We start from the raw sequence: 13,884 nt of genomic DNA on the forward strand, positions 1-13,884 counted from the left end.
GGTTGTAGTGTTTGATGGCAATAGTGATGATGGTTGAGGTGTTTGATAACAATGATGGTGGCAGTGGTTCATATTAGCTTCTAGTGTTTTATTTTTGATATTTCTGAAATGGGTTTGCTTCATTTTTTTCTTCTGGGATTTTTTCCGACGTATTCTGAAATGGTTGAGGTGTTTGATAACCAAAGAAGGGTCGGTCCGAGTTAATTTTTGAAAAAATCGGGACTGAACGTGCATTTTGGTACATGTACAAGGGACATTTGTGTAATTTACTCAAAATAGAATTGACTTTTAATGTACAGAACTAATGAGAATTTCTTGGTACCGGTGGTTTATTAATCATTTTTTACTAAATAAAGTAGTATAAAGAGTAAATTACACGAATCATCTCTCTTGCGGGTGTGTCAAAATGCACGTTCAGTCCCTATTTTCAAAAATTAACTCGGACCGTCCTTGTATTATATTTTCTTCACTTGGATCGTCCCTAAATACATAAAATGACTAATTTACCCTTAATCAACTCTTTTTTAAATTTTAATTGCCTTTTTTTATCAGTTTTTAGGTTAAAAAACAAAATAGACATCCCCAAAATCTCGACCAGAAAAGACCGGTTTCATTTATGATTTTTAAACATTTTTCGAGTAAATCCTTTTGATTTTAAAAGAGATGCGAAATTTGTTCCCAAAAACAAAACATGATAAAATAGATTTTTATCAAAACATTTCATAAAGAAATATAATTTCATTTCATAATCAAAATCGGGATGTCATGTTCCGATACAGACCATAAAGTATAAACGATAATATTACAAGTCATTCAATAAATATATACATATACATACTTGTAAACAAAACAACTTGATGATTCATCCATCTTATGCCCTCGCGCCACTTCTTGTAATACAAAGAAACTGAGTGGGTTATGCTTGGGAGCCTGGTGAGCATATAGGGTTTTCAACCCACAATAAATAATTATATTTAATTTCAACAATCAACAATAACCAGATTACCCATTCCCATTATCCTCATATTACGTCCCTAAAACAACATCTATTATAAGGAACCTAATTTAGGATTTTCATCGGGACGGACATTACTGCAAGGGGTTTCCTCAACAATAAATGTCCTAAAGGCAACCAGGGGGGATAGAGTACACCGGTGAACACATCGTTCACAACACCTACAGGTTATGAGCCTGCTAGCATTCCACAAGACTGTCTAGAAAGATTTTGTGGTCGTTATCCATACTCTGCTGAATAACTAGATCAACAACAACGACATCGAGGCCTCTCATCTATTTATCACACATCAACTATCTACCAATGTTCTACGCAACATATCAGTAGGTATATATATATATATATATATATATATATATATATATATATATACATAGTTTAAAAACCTGTATAGCATTCTTATTTAATACATATTCCAAACAATAGATGGGACATATACACATAACACGTATTTCATAGTAAACAAGTCATATCTATAAGATAAAAGAAAATGAATATACGTTCACACATATAACAAAAAAATATGCACGTAACACGTATTTTATATAAAATATTTCATAGTTATGCGTTAGAAGAGAGTAACTACACACTCACTTGATCAGAAGATGATCGGACAACACTACAACTTGTAAAAGTAATATTCTTCGGTAGATCTGGAAGATCTTCACAAAAACCGGGCTCCTTGTGGGTAGGGCTTCGGGTCGGGAATCTTACTTCTCGGGATCTTCGGGACTTCGAAACTTGCTTCGGGACTTGGGAATGATAGTGGGACTTCGGGATATGATTGGCACGCAAACCAAGGCAAAAACTAGAGAGAAAGAAAGAAAATGGCAAGGCAAATGGCTGATATCGGTTTCTATTTATAGGCTGCTGGGTCTGGGATTACATTGGGCGTAACTTCCAAGTACGCTGGGCATACCAAGCCTTACGCTGGGCGTACGCTTCGGATAAGCTTTGGTATGTGTGCCACGATCTTCAAAATTTTATAACTTTCGCATACAACCTTCATTTTCGACGTTCTTTATATCCACACGTAGGTGAGATTATGCTCTACAACTTTCATTTAGACTCCGTTGGCTAATTTTGACTTTATTTTCTATTATTTATTTTTAGTAGGTCGGGACAGAAAAACTTCGTTAGAAATTCATAACTTCTTCGTCCGACGTCCGTTTTCGTCCCTCTTTTTGTCGTTGCACTACCATCGAAGAGATCTTCAATTCTCGTTTAGAAAGTTTCGGCTAAAACTAGCTCGATCTCAATTCGAACTTTTGGGCTGTCTACTGCTAAGCCGAAACTTCGAAAAATAATAACTTCCTCATACGAAGTCAGATTTAGGTTTTCGTTTTATGCACGCTCTCGGTTCAACATTATCTATGTCTATCGTGTTGATCACTAAGGCTAAATATCACTCCTTTGTAAATTCACTATTTGCGTCGCGCTGTGCTACACCGGTTTTGTCGCGAAACTTCGATAGGTCATAACTTCTTCGTTATAACTCAGATTTCAACATTCTTTATATTTTCGGAAACCTTGTCTCAACCACTACATGTTCATGCATTAATATCGGGTTTATATAACATTTTATTTTTACGCTTATTTTTATTATTGATTAAATCAAATCACATAATTAAACATATAAGTATAAAACACATAATTCGCAAATAATACATTCTTATTATTTCAAATTGGGTTACAAAGGTTAATCTAGACTATTAAATTGCTAAAAATGGCAAGCCCATAAATAAGGGCATTACAATTCTCTCCACCTTAGGATGATTTCGTCCCCAGAATCACACATCAACAAACAAATGCGGATAGCGACTCATCATGTCACTCTCCGTCTCCCAGGTGAGATTTGACCCATTCGCATGTTTCCAACGGACAAGCACTAACTCAACCATCTTACGTCGCAATTTCTTAGTCTTTCGGTCAACAATTGCTTTTGGTTCTTCTATCAATCTCTTGTTTTCATCAATTGTTAACTCCGAAAGTGGAATCATGTCCGGAAATTCTCCCATGAACTTCCTCAAATAACACACATGAAAAGTGTTATGAATACCATTCAGTTCTTCGGGTAATTCGAGCTTGTAAGCTTGGTTCCCAATCCTCTGAAGAACTTTAAACGGTCCAATAAACCTTGGACTTAATTTTCCTCTTTTACCAAATCTTATAAGCCTCTTCCACGACGAGACTTTAAGCAAAACCGAATATCCAACTTCAAAAGTCATCGATCTTTGCTTTTTGTCAGCATAGCTCTTTTGACGATCCTGAGCTGCTAACATTCCCTCCCTAATTATTTTCAACTTTTCAGCAGTTTGATGGACTATCTCTGGTTCCATAAACTGCTTTTTCCCAACCTCAAGCCAACAAGACGGCGTACGACACTTCTGCCTGTATAAAGCTTGATAAGGTGTCATCTTATGCTCAAGTGGAAACTATTATTGTAGGAAAATTCTACCAATGGTAAATGTTCATCCTAGTTACCTTGGAATTCTAAGGTACATGATCTTAGCATATCTTCAAGCGTTTGTATCGTTCGTTCGCTCTGACCATCAGTCTGTGGATGGTAAGCTGTACTTAAACACAACTTCGTACCCATTTCCTCTTGTAGACTTTTCCAAAACCTTGAGGTGAAACGACTATCACGATCTGACACAATCGTTAGTGGAACACCGTGAAGCCTCACAATTTCCTTCACGTAAGAATTCGCAAGCTTCTCCATAGACCATTTCTCGTTGGCTGCTATGAAATGCGCACTCTTAGTGAATCGATCAACGATCACCCAAATCATGTCGTGACCATTCTTTTTTCTGGGCAGTTTAGTGACAAAATGCATCGTGATGTCCTCCCAATTGCCCATAGGCACAGGCAAAGGTTCTAAACTCCTGTATGGTTTCTGATGTTGTGCCTTGACTCTCGTACATATCACACACTCTGCCACATACTTCGCAACATCAAGCTTCATCGTCGGCCACCAGTTTTAGGGTTTCAGATCCCTATACATTTTAGTGCTACCAGGATGAATGGAGTACATGGTTTTGTGAGCTTCTTCAATCAGAAGATCTCTTATTCCTCCTGACTTAGGTACCCAAACACAATCTTGGAATACCTTCAGTCCATGACCGTTTGTACCAAACACTAACATTTTTCCCAAACGTTTCTCCTTTCGGTCATTCTTCTCAGAAGCTTCTTCTTGAGTTTTCTTTATACTCTCCATAATTATCGAGACAACTTCTATTCTCAATGCTCTTGGCCTTTTTCTTTCAAGATTGACCTTCCAACGGAGAGCATCAACAACATTTGCTTTACCGGGGTGGTAAAGTATCTCATAGTCATAGTCCTTAAGTAACTCTAGCCAGCGTCGTTGTCTCATATTCAATTCCTTTTGACAAAAGAGATATTGAAGACTCTTATGATCAGTGAACAATTTGCACTTTGTTCCATAGAGGTAATGCCTCCATATTTTTAGAGCGAAAACTACCACTACCAACTCTAGATCGTGAGTCGGGTAGTTCTTTTCATGCTCATTTAGCTATCGAGATGCATATGCGATCACCTTATCTCTTTGGGTCAAAACACAACCCAATTTAACCTCAAAAGCATCACTATAAACAGCGAAGTCTTTAACTCCATAGGGTAGAGATAGAATCGGCGCCTCACATAGCTTCTTCTTTAGCAACTCGAAAGCTTCTATGTGCTTATCATTCCAAGCATAAACAGCTCCTTTGTGGGTCAAAGTTGTTAATAGACTAGTCATAGTTTCGTTTTTATTATTTCTTTTCATAGTTTATTTTCAGTTAAAACCACCTCATTTTAGTTAATCTTCATGCATATTTTCTCTTTTTGTTATTTTTCTCCTTTACCGGGTGCTTTCTAGTCTTTTGAGCTTATTTGCAGGATTTACCGAAGACTATTTGTTATTGGAGGTTTGGAAGGAGTGCGGGACTATTGGAGGCTTGCAATTTTTTATGGACTTGAAGTGGTGCAATTGGGCTTGGTGTCAGAATAAGCAAGAAGCGCGCCAGACTTAAATTTCGGGCGGGATGACGAGAATTCGAGCTATAGAAGATTAAAGGAGCATTGGAGCATCTTGGAAGAGTTTGGAAGACATAATTGGGCTATCAAGAACTTGCACAAACGGGCTGGACAGAGGATAAGAAGAGTAATCTAGAAGGCCAATCAAATGGGCCAAAAAGCCCATTCAGCAGAATCCATGCGGTCCGTGTGGATTTACAAATGGTCCGTGTGGATCGCGCTGTGAAGAACCCGAATTTTAGCCTTTTACCTCTATATGGGGGAAAGTTGGTGGAATACTTTTGGGCAACTTTTGGATCCGAATTTTGACCACTTTTACTGAAGTTTTGAGAGGATTTTTCATTATGAAGACTTGAATAAACAAACACTTTTTCTCTCTAAAAGATTAGAAGATTTGTGGATTTCCTTCATCTTTCATCTTGAACAATGTTTGGTTTCTCTAATTTCTCTTGTTTTTGTTTAATCATAGCCATGCTAGGCTAGATTTATCATTGGTTGACTTGGATGTAATTGCTTGAATGTTTTGGTTATTTTGAAGAACTCCATGAACTTGTGTTGAATATCTATGATTATATTTTCTATAAAAACTTCCTTCATGTTTATATATCTCTAGTCATGAATATTGATATGTGAATATTATTTTTGTTGGTTAAATTCTTGGCTAAGTAATGGGTCTTCAATTTAACAAGCAACAATTAGTTTAAATGTTTGTTTTCATTTCATTTAGACTAAGAAAATATTTTCTTCATAGTGGTAATGAAAGCAATAGATTACTCTTTGGATTTGGTGACTCTTAAAACCTAATGCTAATTAATTTTCACGAAATTACATGCTTCATTAGTTTTGTGACATTGATTTAGGAAATGTGCTATGAGCCTCTCTAGTCATTTTAATATAAAAGAAGAGTTGAGGCAAGTTATGCTTATAAATTGCTATAGCCAAATTAGATTATAAACACAAGTATTGCACCTTGGTATTCTCATGAATATTTAACTAAATGTTCAAGTAATGAAAGTCTAAAGTCAACCATCTTTATCTTATTGATTTTACATCAAACTTTTCTTTTGTTGAATTGTGTTTTTAAATGTTAATGTAATTCTAGTTTTATTTTAAACATCTTAAAAGATCAAAATCCCCTAATTTTATTTTATTTTAGTTTTACAAGTGTTTGTACACCAAGATTATCATAGAAGTAACAAATTGAACCAATCTCCGTGGATACGATCCCTTTACCACTATACACTATTTTAGTGTGTAATATTTAGGGTATTAATTTTGTTGGCCTCGACAACCACCAAATTTTTGGCGCCGTTGTCGGGGATTGGTTTATATTTAATCAATTTGTTTCTCTATGCCTAGATCTCATTGTGCAGATACTCTAGTTTAAAACTCAAAAATTGATAAAAAAAAAAGTATGGTTTTGAAATGAACAATCCTTGCATTAAGACCAACTTTCTGAGCTAGCTCACTTAGTTATGATGATTGGAAGTAACCAAAGTGTGCAACCCACAACTCTTCCTTGCGATAATTGTGCCTAAAATAGGCATCATTCTGATATGTTTCCATATTTACAAGGAGAATGGGAAGAAGTACAAGAAAAAGTAAGCTACTACTGGTCAAACCAATGGAGTTATGATCAACCTCAACATGATCAATGGTGGGACTACAACCAAGCTTGGGGATACAACCAATACCAAAGTCCATAAGAAGCTTGGAGAAATGACCAATACCAACCAACTCCACAATTCCAACATCTATATCCTCCACCTCCTCAACAACCTAAACCGCCAAGCATGTCCTTAGAGGAGATTGTAAAGATCATTGCCACTTCTACCCAAAATTTCTAGGAAACAACGCAAGCTAGCCTCAAGAGCTTGGAGAAACAAATAACACAACTCGCTCAAACAATAAGTATAATGGAAGCTCAAGACAAACTACCATATGAAGAGATCCAATGGCATAGCACATGTACCATTCCTTTGAAAGATGAGAAAAGTTTTGATGGCGCAAGAGTTTCATATGAAGAAGTGGAAGAAGAAGTAGAAGTGGAAGAGGTTGTCAATGAGAAAGAAGAAACTGAGAAAGAAACCAATGGAACTATAGAGTAAGTGTTGGGTGTTAAGGAAATAGAGGTTGAGCCACCCACTACGATTGAGAAACTAAATCCATGGGTAGAACAACCACAAGAGCCATAAATGATAAATTTGGTGGACTCTTCAAATGATGCGTATCCCGAGAAAGAAAATGCCCAACCGGTCATCTACTCAATCACCATGTCAAAGAGGGAAGAGCTGATCACCTTACTAAACAAGTACACGGAAGGATACGGATGGATGATTGCTATTATCAAAGGTCTAAGTCCGATATGGTTCTCCCGTAAAAAGAAAGTCAAATACAAGAAAAAAGTCATAATGGAGGTGTGGGAATTAAAAAATGTTGACACGGGGAAAATCTTCAAAGTCAATGGGCATCGTTTGAAACCTTTCTATGAAGGCTATAATGCAAATGTCCAAGATTTCATTCATTTGGATGCCCCGGTATACTAAAATCGAGAGGGAAGGACGTCTCGCCAAAGACGTTAAAGAAGGGCATTTTTGGAAAACTTAAAGTTTTCATCTTTTCTAGTTCCAAATAAATGTCGTAGATAGATCCTTTTTGCATTTCAGATTTCTTATTCTTCCTTCTTGCAGTAAAAGAGTGTTGGATTTTAAGACCCAGTATTCGTTTTGGTCAAAGGGTGAAATTGAGAAGTTGCAGTAGAACACACGCGGTCCGCGTGTACTCGGGGATGAGTCTGCGTTAATAAACAAATGGTCAGCGTGTGGTCCCCAAAAATGTCCGCGTCCATCTTCAAATTTTGGGGTTTACAGAACATTTTACGCGGTCCGAGTGTACTCGAGGTGTCGTCCACGTATTTATACAAACGGTCCGTGTGTACCCGATGCCTTGTCCGTGTGTACTACAAATGGTCTGCCTGTACTCCAGAAACTGTCCGCTTGGATTTGTTGACCAACTTTGACCAAATTTGACTTCCATTAACTTTTGACCAAATAACTTAAGTGACATGCAACCCTTCTCCTTCATTAGCATGCCAGTTGTTTCCCTCTCTCTATGCATTCTTTCTCCCTCAAGATACCATTAATCCATACCCATATCCTCCTCCCATTCCCCCGGTTTAGGTACTTTCGCCTCGCCCCAAGCATTGAGGACAATGCTTATTTCTAAGCTTGGGGTGGGGTATTCCTTTTTCTTTTTAATTTATCATGCATTTTAATTAGGTTGCATAGCATTTTAGTATAAATTGCATTCATTTTTTTTATATAAAACCCCAAAAAGATTTTATTTTCTTATTTTTCATCTTTTATTTTTGCATAGCATTTAGCTTAGGGCATTAGCATTCATGCATTTTTGTTTTCTGTTTATTCTCACCTCTCTTGGATGCCATGAAACAGGTTCATAGTTATTGTATCATTATTGGTACAGGATCTTGTTGCTATCTCACCCATCGAACCGGGACCACTAGCTGCAGCTTGGGATTTCATATTTGGCATCAGATGCTGGTAGCTTAAAGGGGTAAGCGATCATGACCAGGTAGTTTTCATGAAGAATTATACATACAATACTAATGACTATAGGATATACAATAGCAATGGATGTCTTAGCCTTGCAGTCACTACCGCCGAGAGGATCACACTTGATCATGTTTGAACCGTTAGGATGAAGCACTAGTGCTTGTCCCCGAGTAGAATCCGTATCCAATCTCTTTACATCACCATATCTTTTTGCGATTTTCTTAGGATTTTAGAGAAGTCTTTTTGTCCGCATGTGGACATTTTCATTGTTCTTAACCAAAAAAAAAATCACAAGTTTGAAAATGAGCTTACATTACATCTTTATGCTCCACACATGTTCATTTTCTCGCTTAGACCATTCGGATTATATTACTACCCTTTCGGTTCCACCTTACACACTTTAGGAACCAAATTTTGAGTCAAAGGGTTTTCTTGTTAAAAATTTCGATTGTTACTACATTACCTTCAAGTATGGTAACAAAAAAAAAACAAAACAAAAAAAAACGTGCAGACAAATTCCCAGCTGCAGAAATCTGAGAAAGGTGACCGGTTCAATTATTGAACTAAATTTTCCAACATTTTGGTCACCCGGCATTTGATATTCATTTATTTAGGTATGTTTTATTGTATATAGATCGAGTTGTTTTTCGCAAATTGGTGATGTTAGGGATACTGTCGAGTCGGATACTACAGGAGGTTTAGGCCAACACCAAGTGAGCCGATTCCTACAACGGCGCCCGAGCGATTAAACCTAGTTACATATGAGAGAAACCGGAAAACGTGAGATCAGAGTGTACATTTAAAGAAGAGCTCCACCCGAGCCCATCTAGCTGCTTTCTCCCTACTACATATATTCTTAATTGTATGCATGTTCCATTGAGGTTGCGACCGCTCATCCCTCCTTACTCACCTAAAGGAGTTGTCCTGGCTGTGGTTTATGGTTCCATTGTCATCGGATGAAAAAGTTGTGAGATAGCAGCGAGATCAATTCTGATCATGTTGACTAACGTTGAACAGGTTCCATGGTTCTGTCCATTCTTTTTATTTTTAGGGTAGTTCGTCCCAAGTTCATTTTAGTCTTGTCTTACTTGAGGACAAGTAAGATTTAAGCTTGGGGTGATTTGATAGTTTCATTTTTATTACTTCTTTTCATAGTTTATTTTTAGTTAAAACCACCTCATTTTAGTTAATCTTCATGCATATTTTCTCTTTTTGTTATTTTTCTCCTTTACCGGGTGCTTTCTAGTCTTTTGAGCTTATTTGCAGGATTTACCGAAGACTATTTGTTATTGGAGGTTTGGAAGGAGTGCGGGACAATTGGAGGCTTGAAATTTTTTTATGGACTTGAAGTGGTGCAATTGGGCTTGGTGTCAGAATAAGCAAGAAGCGCGCCAGACTTAAATTTCGGGCGGGACGACGAGAATTCGAGCTATAGAAGATTAAAGGAGCATTGGAGCATCTTGGAAGAGTTTGGAAGACATAATTGGGATATCAAGAACTTGCACAAACGGGCTGGACAATGGATAAGAAGAGTAATCTAGAAGGCCAATCAAATGGGCCAAAAAGCCCATTCAGCAGAATCCACGCGGTCCGTGTGGATTTACAAATGGTCTGTGTGGATCGCACTGTGAAGAACTCGAATTTTAGCCTTTTGCCTCTATATGGGGAAAGTTGGTGGAATACTTTTGGGCAACTTTTGGATCCGATTTTTGACCACTTTTACTGAAGTTTTGAGAGGATTTTTCATTATGAAGACTTGAAGAAACAAACACTTTTTCTCTCTAGAAGATTAGAAGATTTGTGGATTTCTTTCATCTTTCATCTTGAACAATGTTTGGTATCTCTAATTTCTCTTGTTTTTGTTTAATCATAGCCATGCTAGGCTAGATTTATCATTGGTTGACTTGGATGTAATTGCTTGAATGTTTTGGTTATTTTGAAGAACTCCATGAACTTGTGTTGAATATCTATGATTATATTTTCTATAAAAACTTCCTTCATGTTTATATATCTCTAGTCATGAATATTGATATGTGAATATTATTTTTGTTGGTTAAATTCTTGGCTAAGTAATGGGTCTTCAATTTAACAAGCAACAATTAGTTTAAATGTTTCTTTTCATTCCATTTAGACTAAGAAAATATTTTCTCCATAGTGGTAATGAAAGCAATAGATTACTCTTTGGATTTGGTGACTCTTAAAACTTAATGCTAATTGATTTTCACGAAATTACATGCTTCATTAGTTTTGTGACATTGATTTAGGAAATGTGCTATGAGCCTCTCTAGTCATTTTAATATAAAAGAAGAGTTGAGGCAAGTTATGCTTATAAATTGCTATAGCCAAATTAGATTATAAACACAAGTATTGCACCTTGGTATTCTCATGATTATTTAACCAAATGTTCAAGTAATGAAAGTCTAAAGTCAACCATCTTTATCTTATTGATTTTACATCAAACTTTTCTTTTGTTGAATTGTGTTTTTAAATGTTAATGTAATTCTAGTTTTATTTTAAACATCTTAAAAGATCAAAATCCCCTAATTTTATTTTATTTTAGTATTACAAGTGTTTGTACACCAAGATTATCATAGAAGTAACAAATTTAACCAATCTCCGTGGATACGATCCCTTTACCACTATACACTATTTTAGTGTGTAATATTTAGGGTATTAATTTTGTTGGCCTCGACAACCACCAACTAGTGATCGAAGAAAAGCCCTGGATAAACCTTCGGCAATATCCGGCTAATCCTAAAAGCTTCGGATCTCCGTGGGATTCTTCAGTTGCTCTCACTTTGTCACAGCTTCAATCTTTTCCGGATTAACCATTATACCTTCTTGGTTGACCACGTGACCCAAGAATTGGACTTCTCTAATCCAAAAATCACATTTGGAGAACTTAGCATATAGCTTCTCCTTCTTCAAGACTTCTAACACTTCTTGCAAGTGTCTTACATGATCTTCTTGGTTTTTTGAATAAATCAGAATGTCATCTATGAATACTATCACAGATTTATAAAGGAACGGGTTACAAACTCTGTTCATTAAATCCATGAATGTTGCTGGAGCATTGGTTAGTCCAAACGACATAACCAAGAACTCGTAGTGTCCATATCGCGTTCTGAATGCAGTCTTCTCGATATCCTGCTCTTTCACATTTAGCTGATGATATCCTTACCTTAGGTTGATCTTTGAAAAATAACTTGAACCTTGTAGTTTATCGAACAGGTCATTAATCCTCAGCAACAGATATCTATTCTTTATTGTTGCCTTGTTCAGCTCTCTGTAATCGATGTGAATTTTCATACTTCCATCTTTCTACTTCACGAATAACACCGGAGCTCCTAAGGGTGATGAACTAGGTCTTATGAAACATTTGTCCAATAACTCCTGAAGTTGCATCATCAGCTCCTTCATCTCCGTCGGTGCTAGTCGGTAAGGTGCTTTCGATATTGGCGTCGTTCTGTGTAACAAGTCTATTCTGAACTCCACTTGCCGATCAGGAGGCAATCCAGGAAGATCTTCGGGAAATACTTTCGGATAATCACACACGACAGCAGTGCTCTACATCTCCTTTTTCTCTTACTTAGCATCGATCACAAATGCCAAATATGATGTGCATCCTTTGGCTAAACACTTTCTGGCTTTCATTAGAGAAATAATCCCAGAACTTACTCTACGCTTGTCCCCATACACCATAAATGTCTCTTTCCCTGTTGGGTTTACTTTGACTATCTTCTTTTTACACAATATCTCGGCGTCATTGGCGCTAAGCCAATCCATTCCCAACACGATGTCGAAACCATTAAGTTCTATAGACAATAATTCCTCGTGGAACTTATTTCCATTCAAGTCAATTAAAATGTTTTTCATACGATGGCTAACAGGTACAAACTTGCCACTAACAACTTCGACTAATAAAGGATTATCTAGTCTATCGACAGGAAAAGCTAGTTTTCTATCAAATTCATGCAAAATAAAGGAGTAGTTGGCTCCAGAATCAAATAAAATTTGGGCAGACAATTTGTTTACGAGAAAGGTACCTAAAGCGACATTAGCTTCTTCTTTGGCAGCTTCTAGTGTCATCTGGAATGCTCTCGCCTTCGACTTTGGTGGAATGTTGGGTTTTTCTGCCTCATTCTTCTTCGGACAATCCCTCGAGATGTGCCCCTCCTCACCACAACCATAGCAAACTTACTTGGTGATGGTGCATTCGTTGGCATAATGCCTTGGTTTTCCACATTTGAAGCATGTGGCTTCCCCACCACATTTCCCATGATGCTTCTTCTTGCATTTGTCACACCATTTCGCTTCACCTCCTCCACCTCCTCTCGAACTAGACTTCGAGAATTTACCCTTTTTTCTGGACCTCGAAGGTCCATCGATTTTCCTCTTTTCACCAACCTCTGACCTCTCCAAACCTTTCTCCCTGATATGGGTCTCAATATTTCTAGCAGCCCAGATGGCGGCTTTCAATGTGGTTGCTTGCTTAACCATTGGACCATAGTCCGCTGGTAGTCTGAGGGCAAACTTGTTGACGTTAGAGAGTTCTTTTGGGACCAAATATGGGATAAACTTCATCTTTTCTGTGAAACTAGCAGCGTATTCAATAACGCTCAATTTCCCCTTCTTCAAATTCTGAAACTCATTATTGATTTCTAGAAGGTCCTGCTCGGAGCAGTAATGCAGTTTTAGTTGTTCCACAAAGTCTTCCCAAGACATTTTTCTCGCTTCTCCCTTGGGCATAGAGTCAGCTAACAGCTTCCAACAACACAACACGCCAGATTTTAGCAGAGGGATCGCAAGAGTGGTCTTCTGCCTGTCGCTGCATTCGCAACTTTCAAACATTGTCTCCATCTCGGAGATCCATTCCATAACTTGCACCAGCGTCGGGCTTCCGGATAGACATGGTGGTTTGGATGCCATGAAATCCTTGTACTTACACCCATGCCCATTACTTCCTCCATACTGGTTGTTCTACCTAACTATTGGTGGGTTGGAAGGATGATAACCCCACTGAAATTCCCTTCCTCCGACTGTCCTCCATTTACTTCGGGCTCTTCCACGTGAATTGACAGTTCTTCATGATTATATTGAAGCAGAAGCCTTATTTCTTCCATTTGGCGATCCAACATAGTTTAAATCATCAATTGTACCCCAGTCATTATTATTGGCTCAGGTGCTGCTACTACTATAGGTACTCACTCATTCGCTGGTGGTTGATTCCTGTTTTCATCTGCGTTTCCAACTCCGCTTCTT

This window comes from Lactuca saligna, chromosome 9 (assembly GCF_052625555.1).
Source record: "Lactuca saligna cultivar CGN05327 chromosome 9, ASM5262555v1, whole genome shotgun sequence".
NCBI lineage: Eukaryota > Viridiplantae > Streptophyta > Magnoliopsida > Asterales > Asteraceae > Lactuca > Lactuca saligna.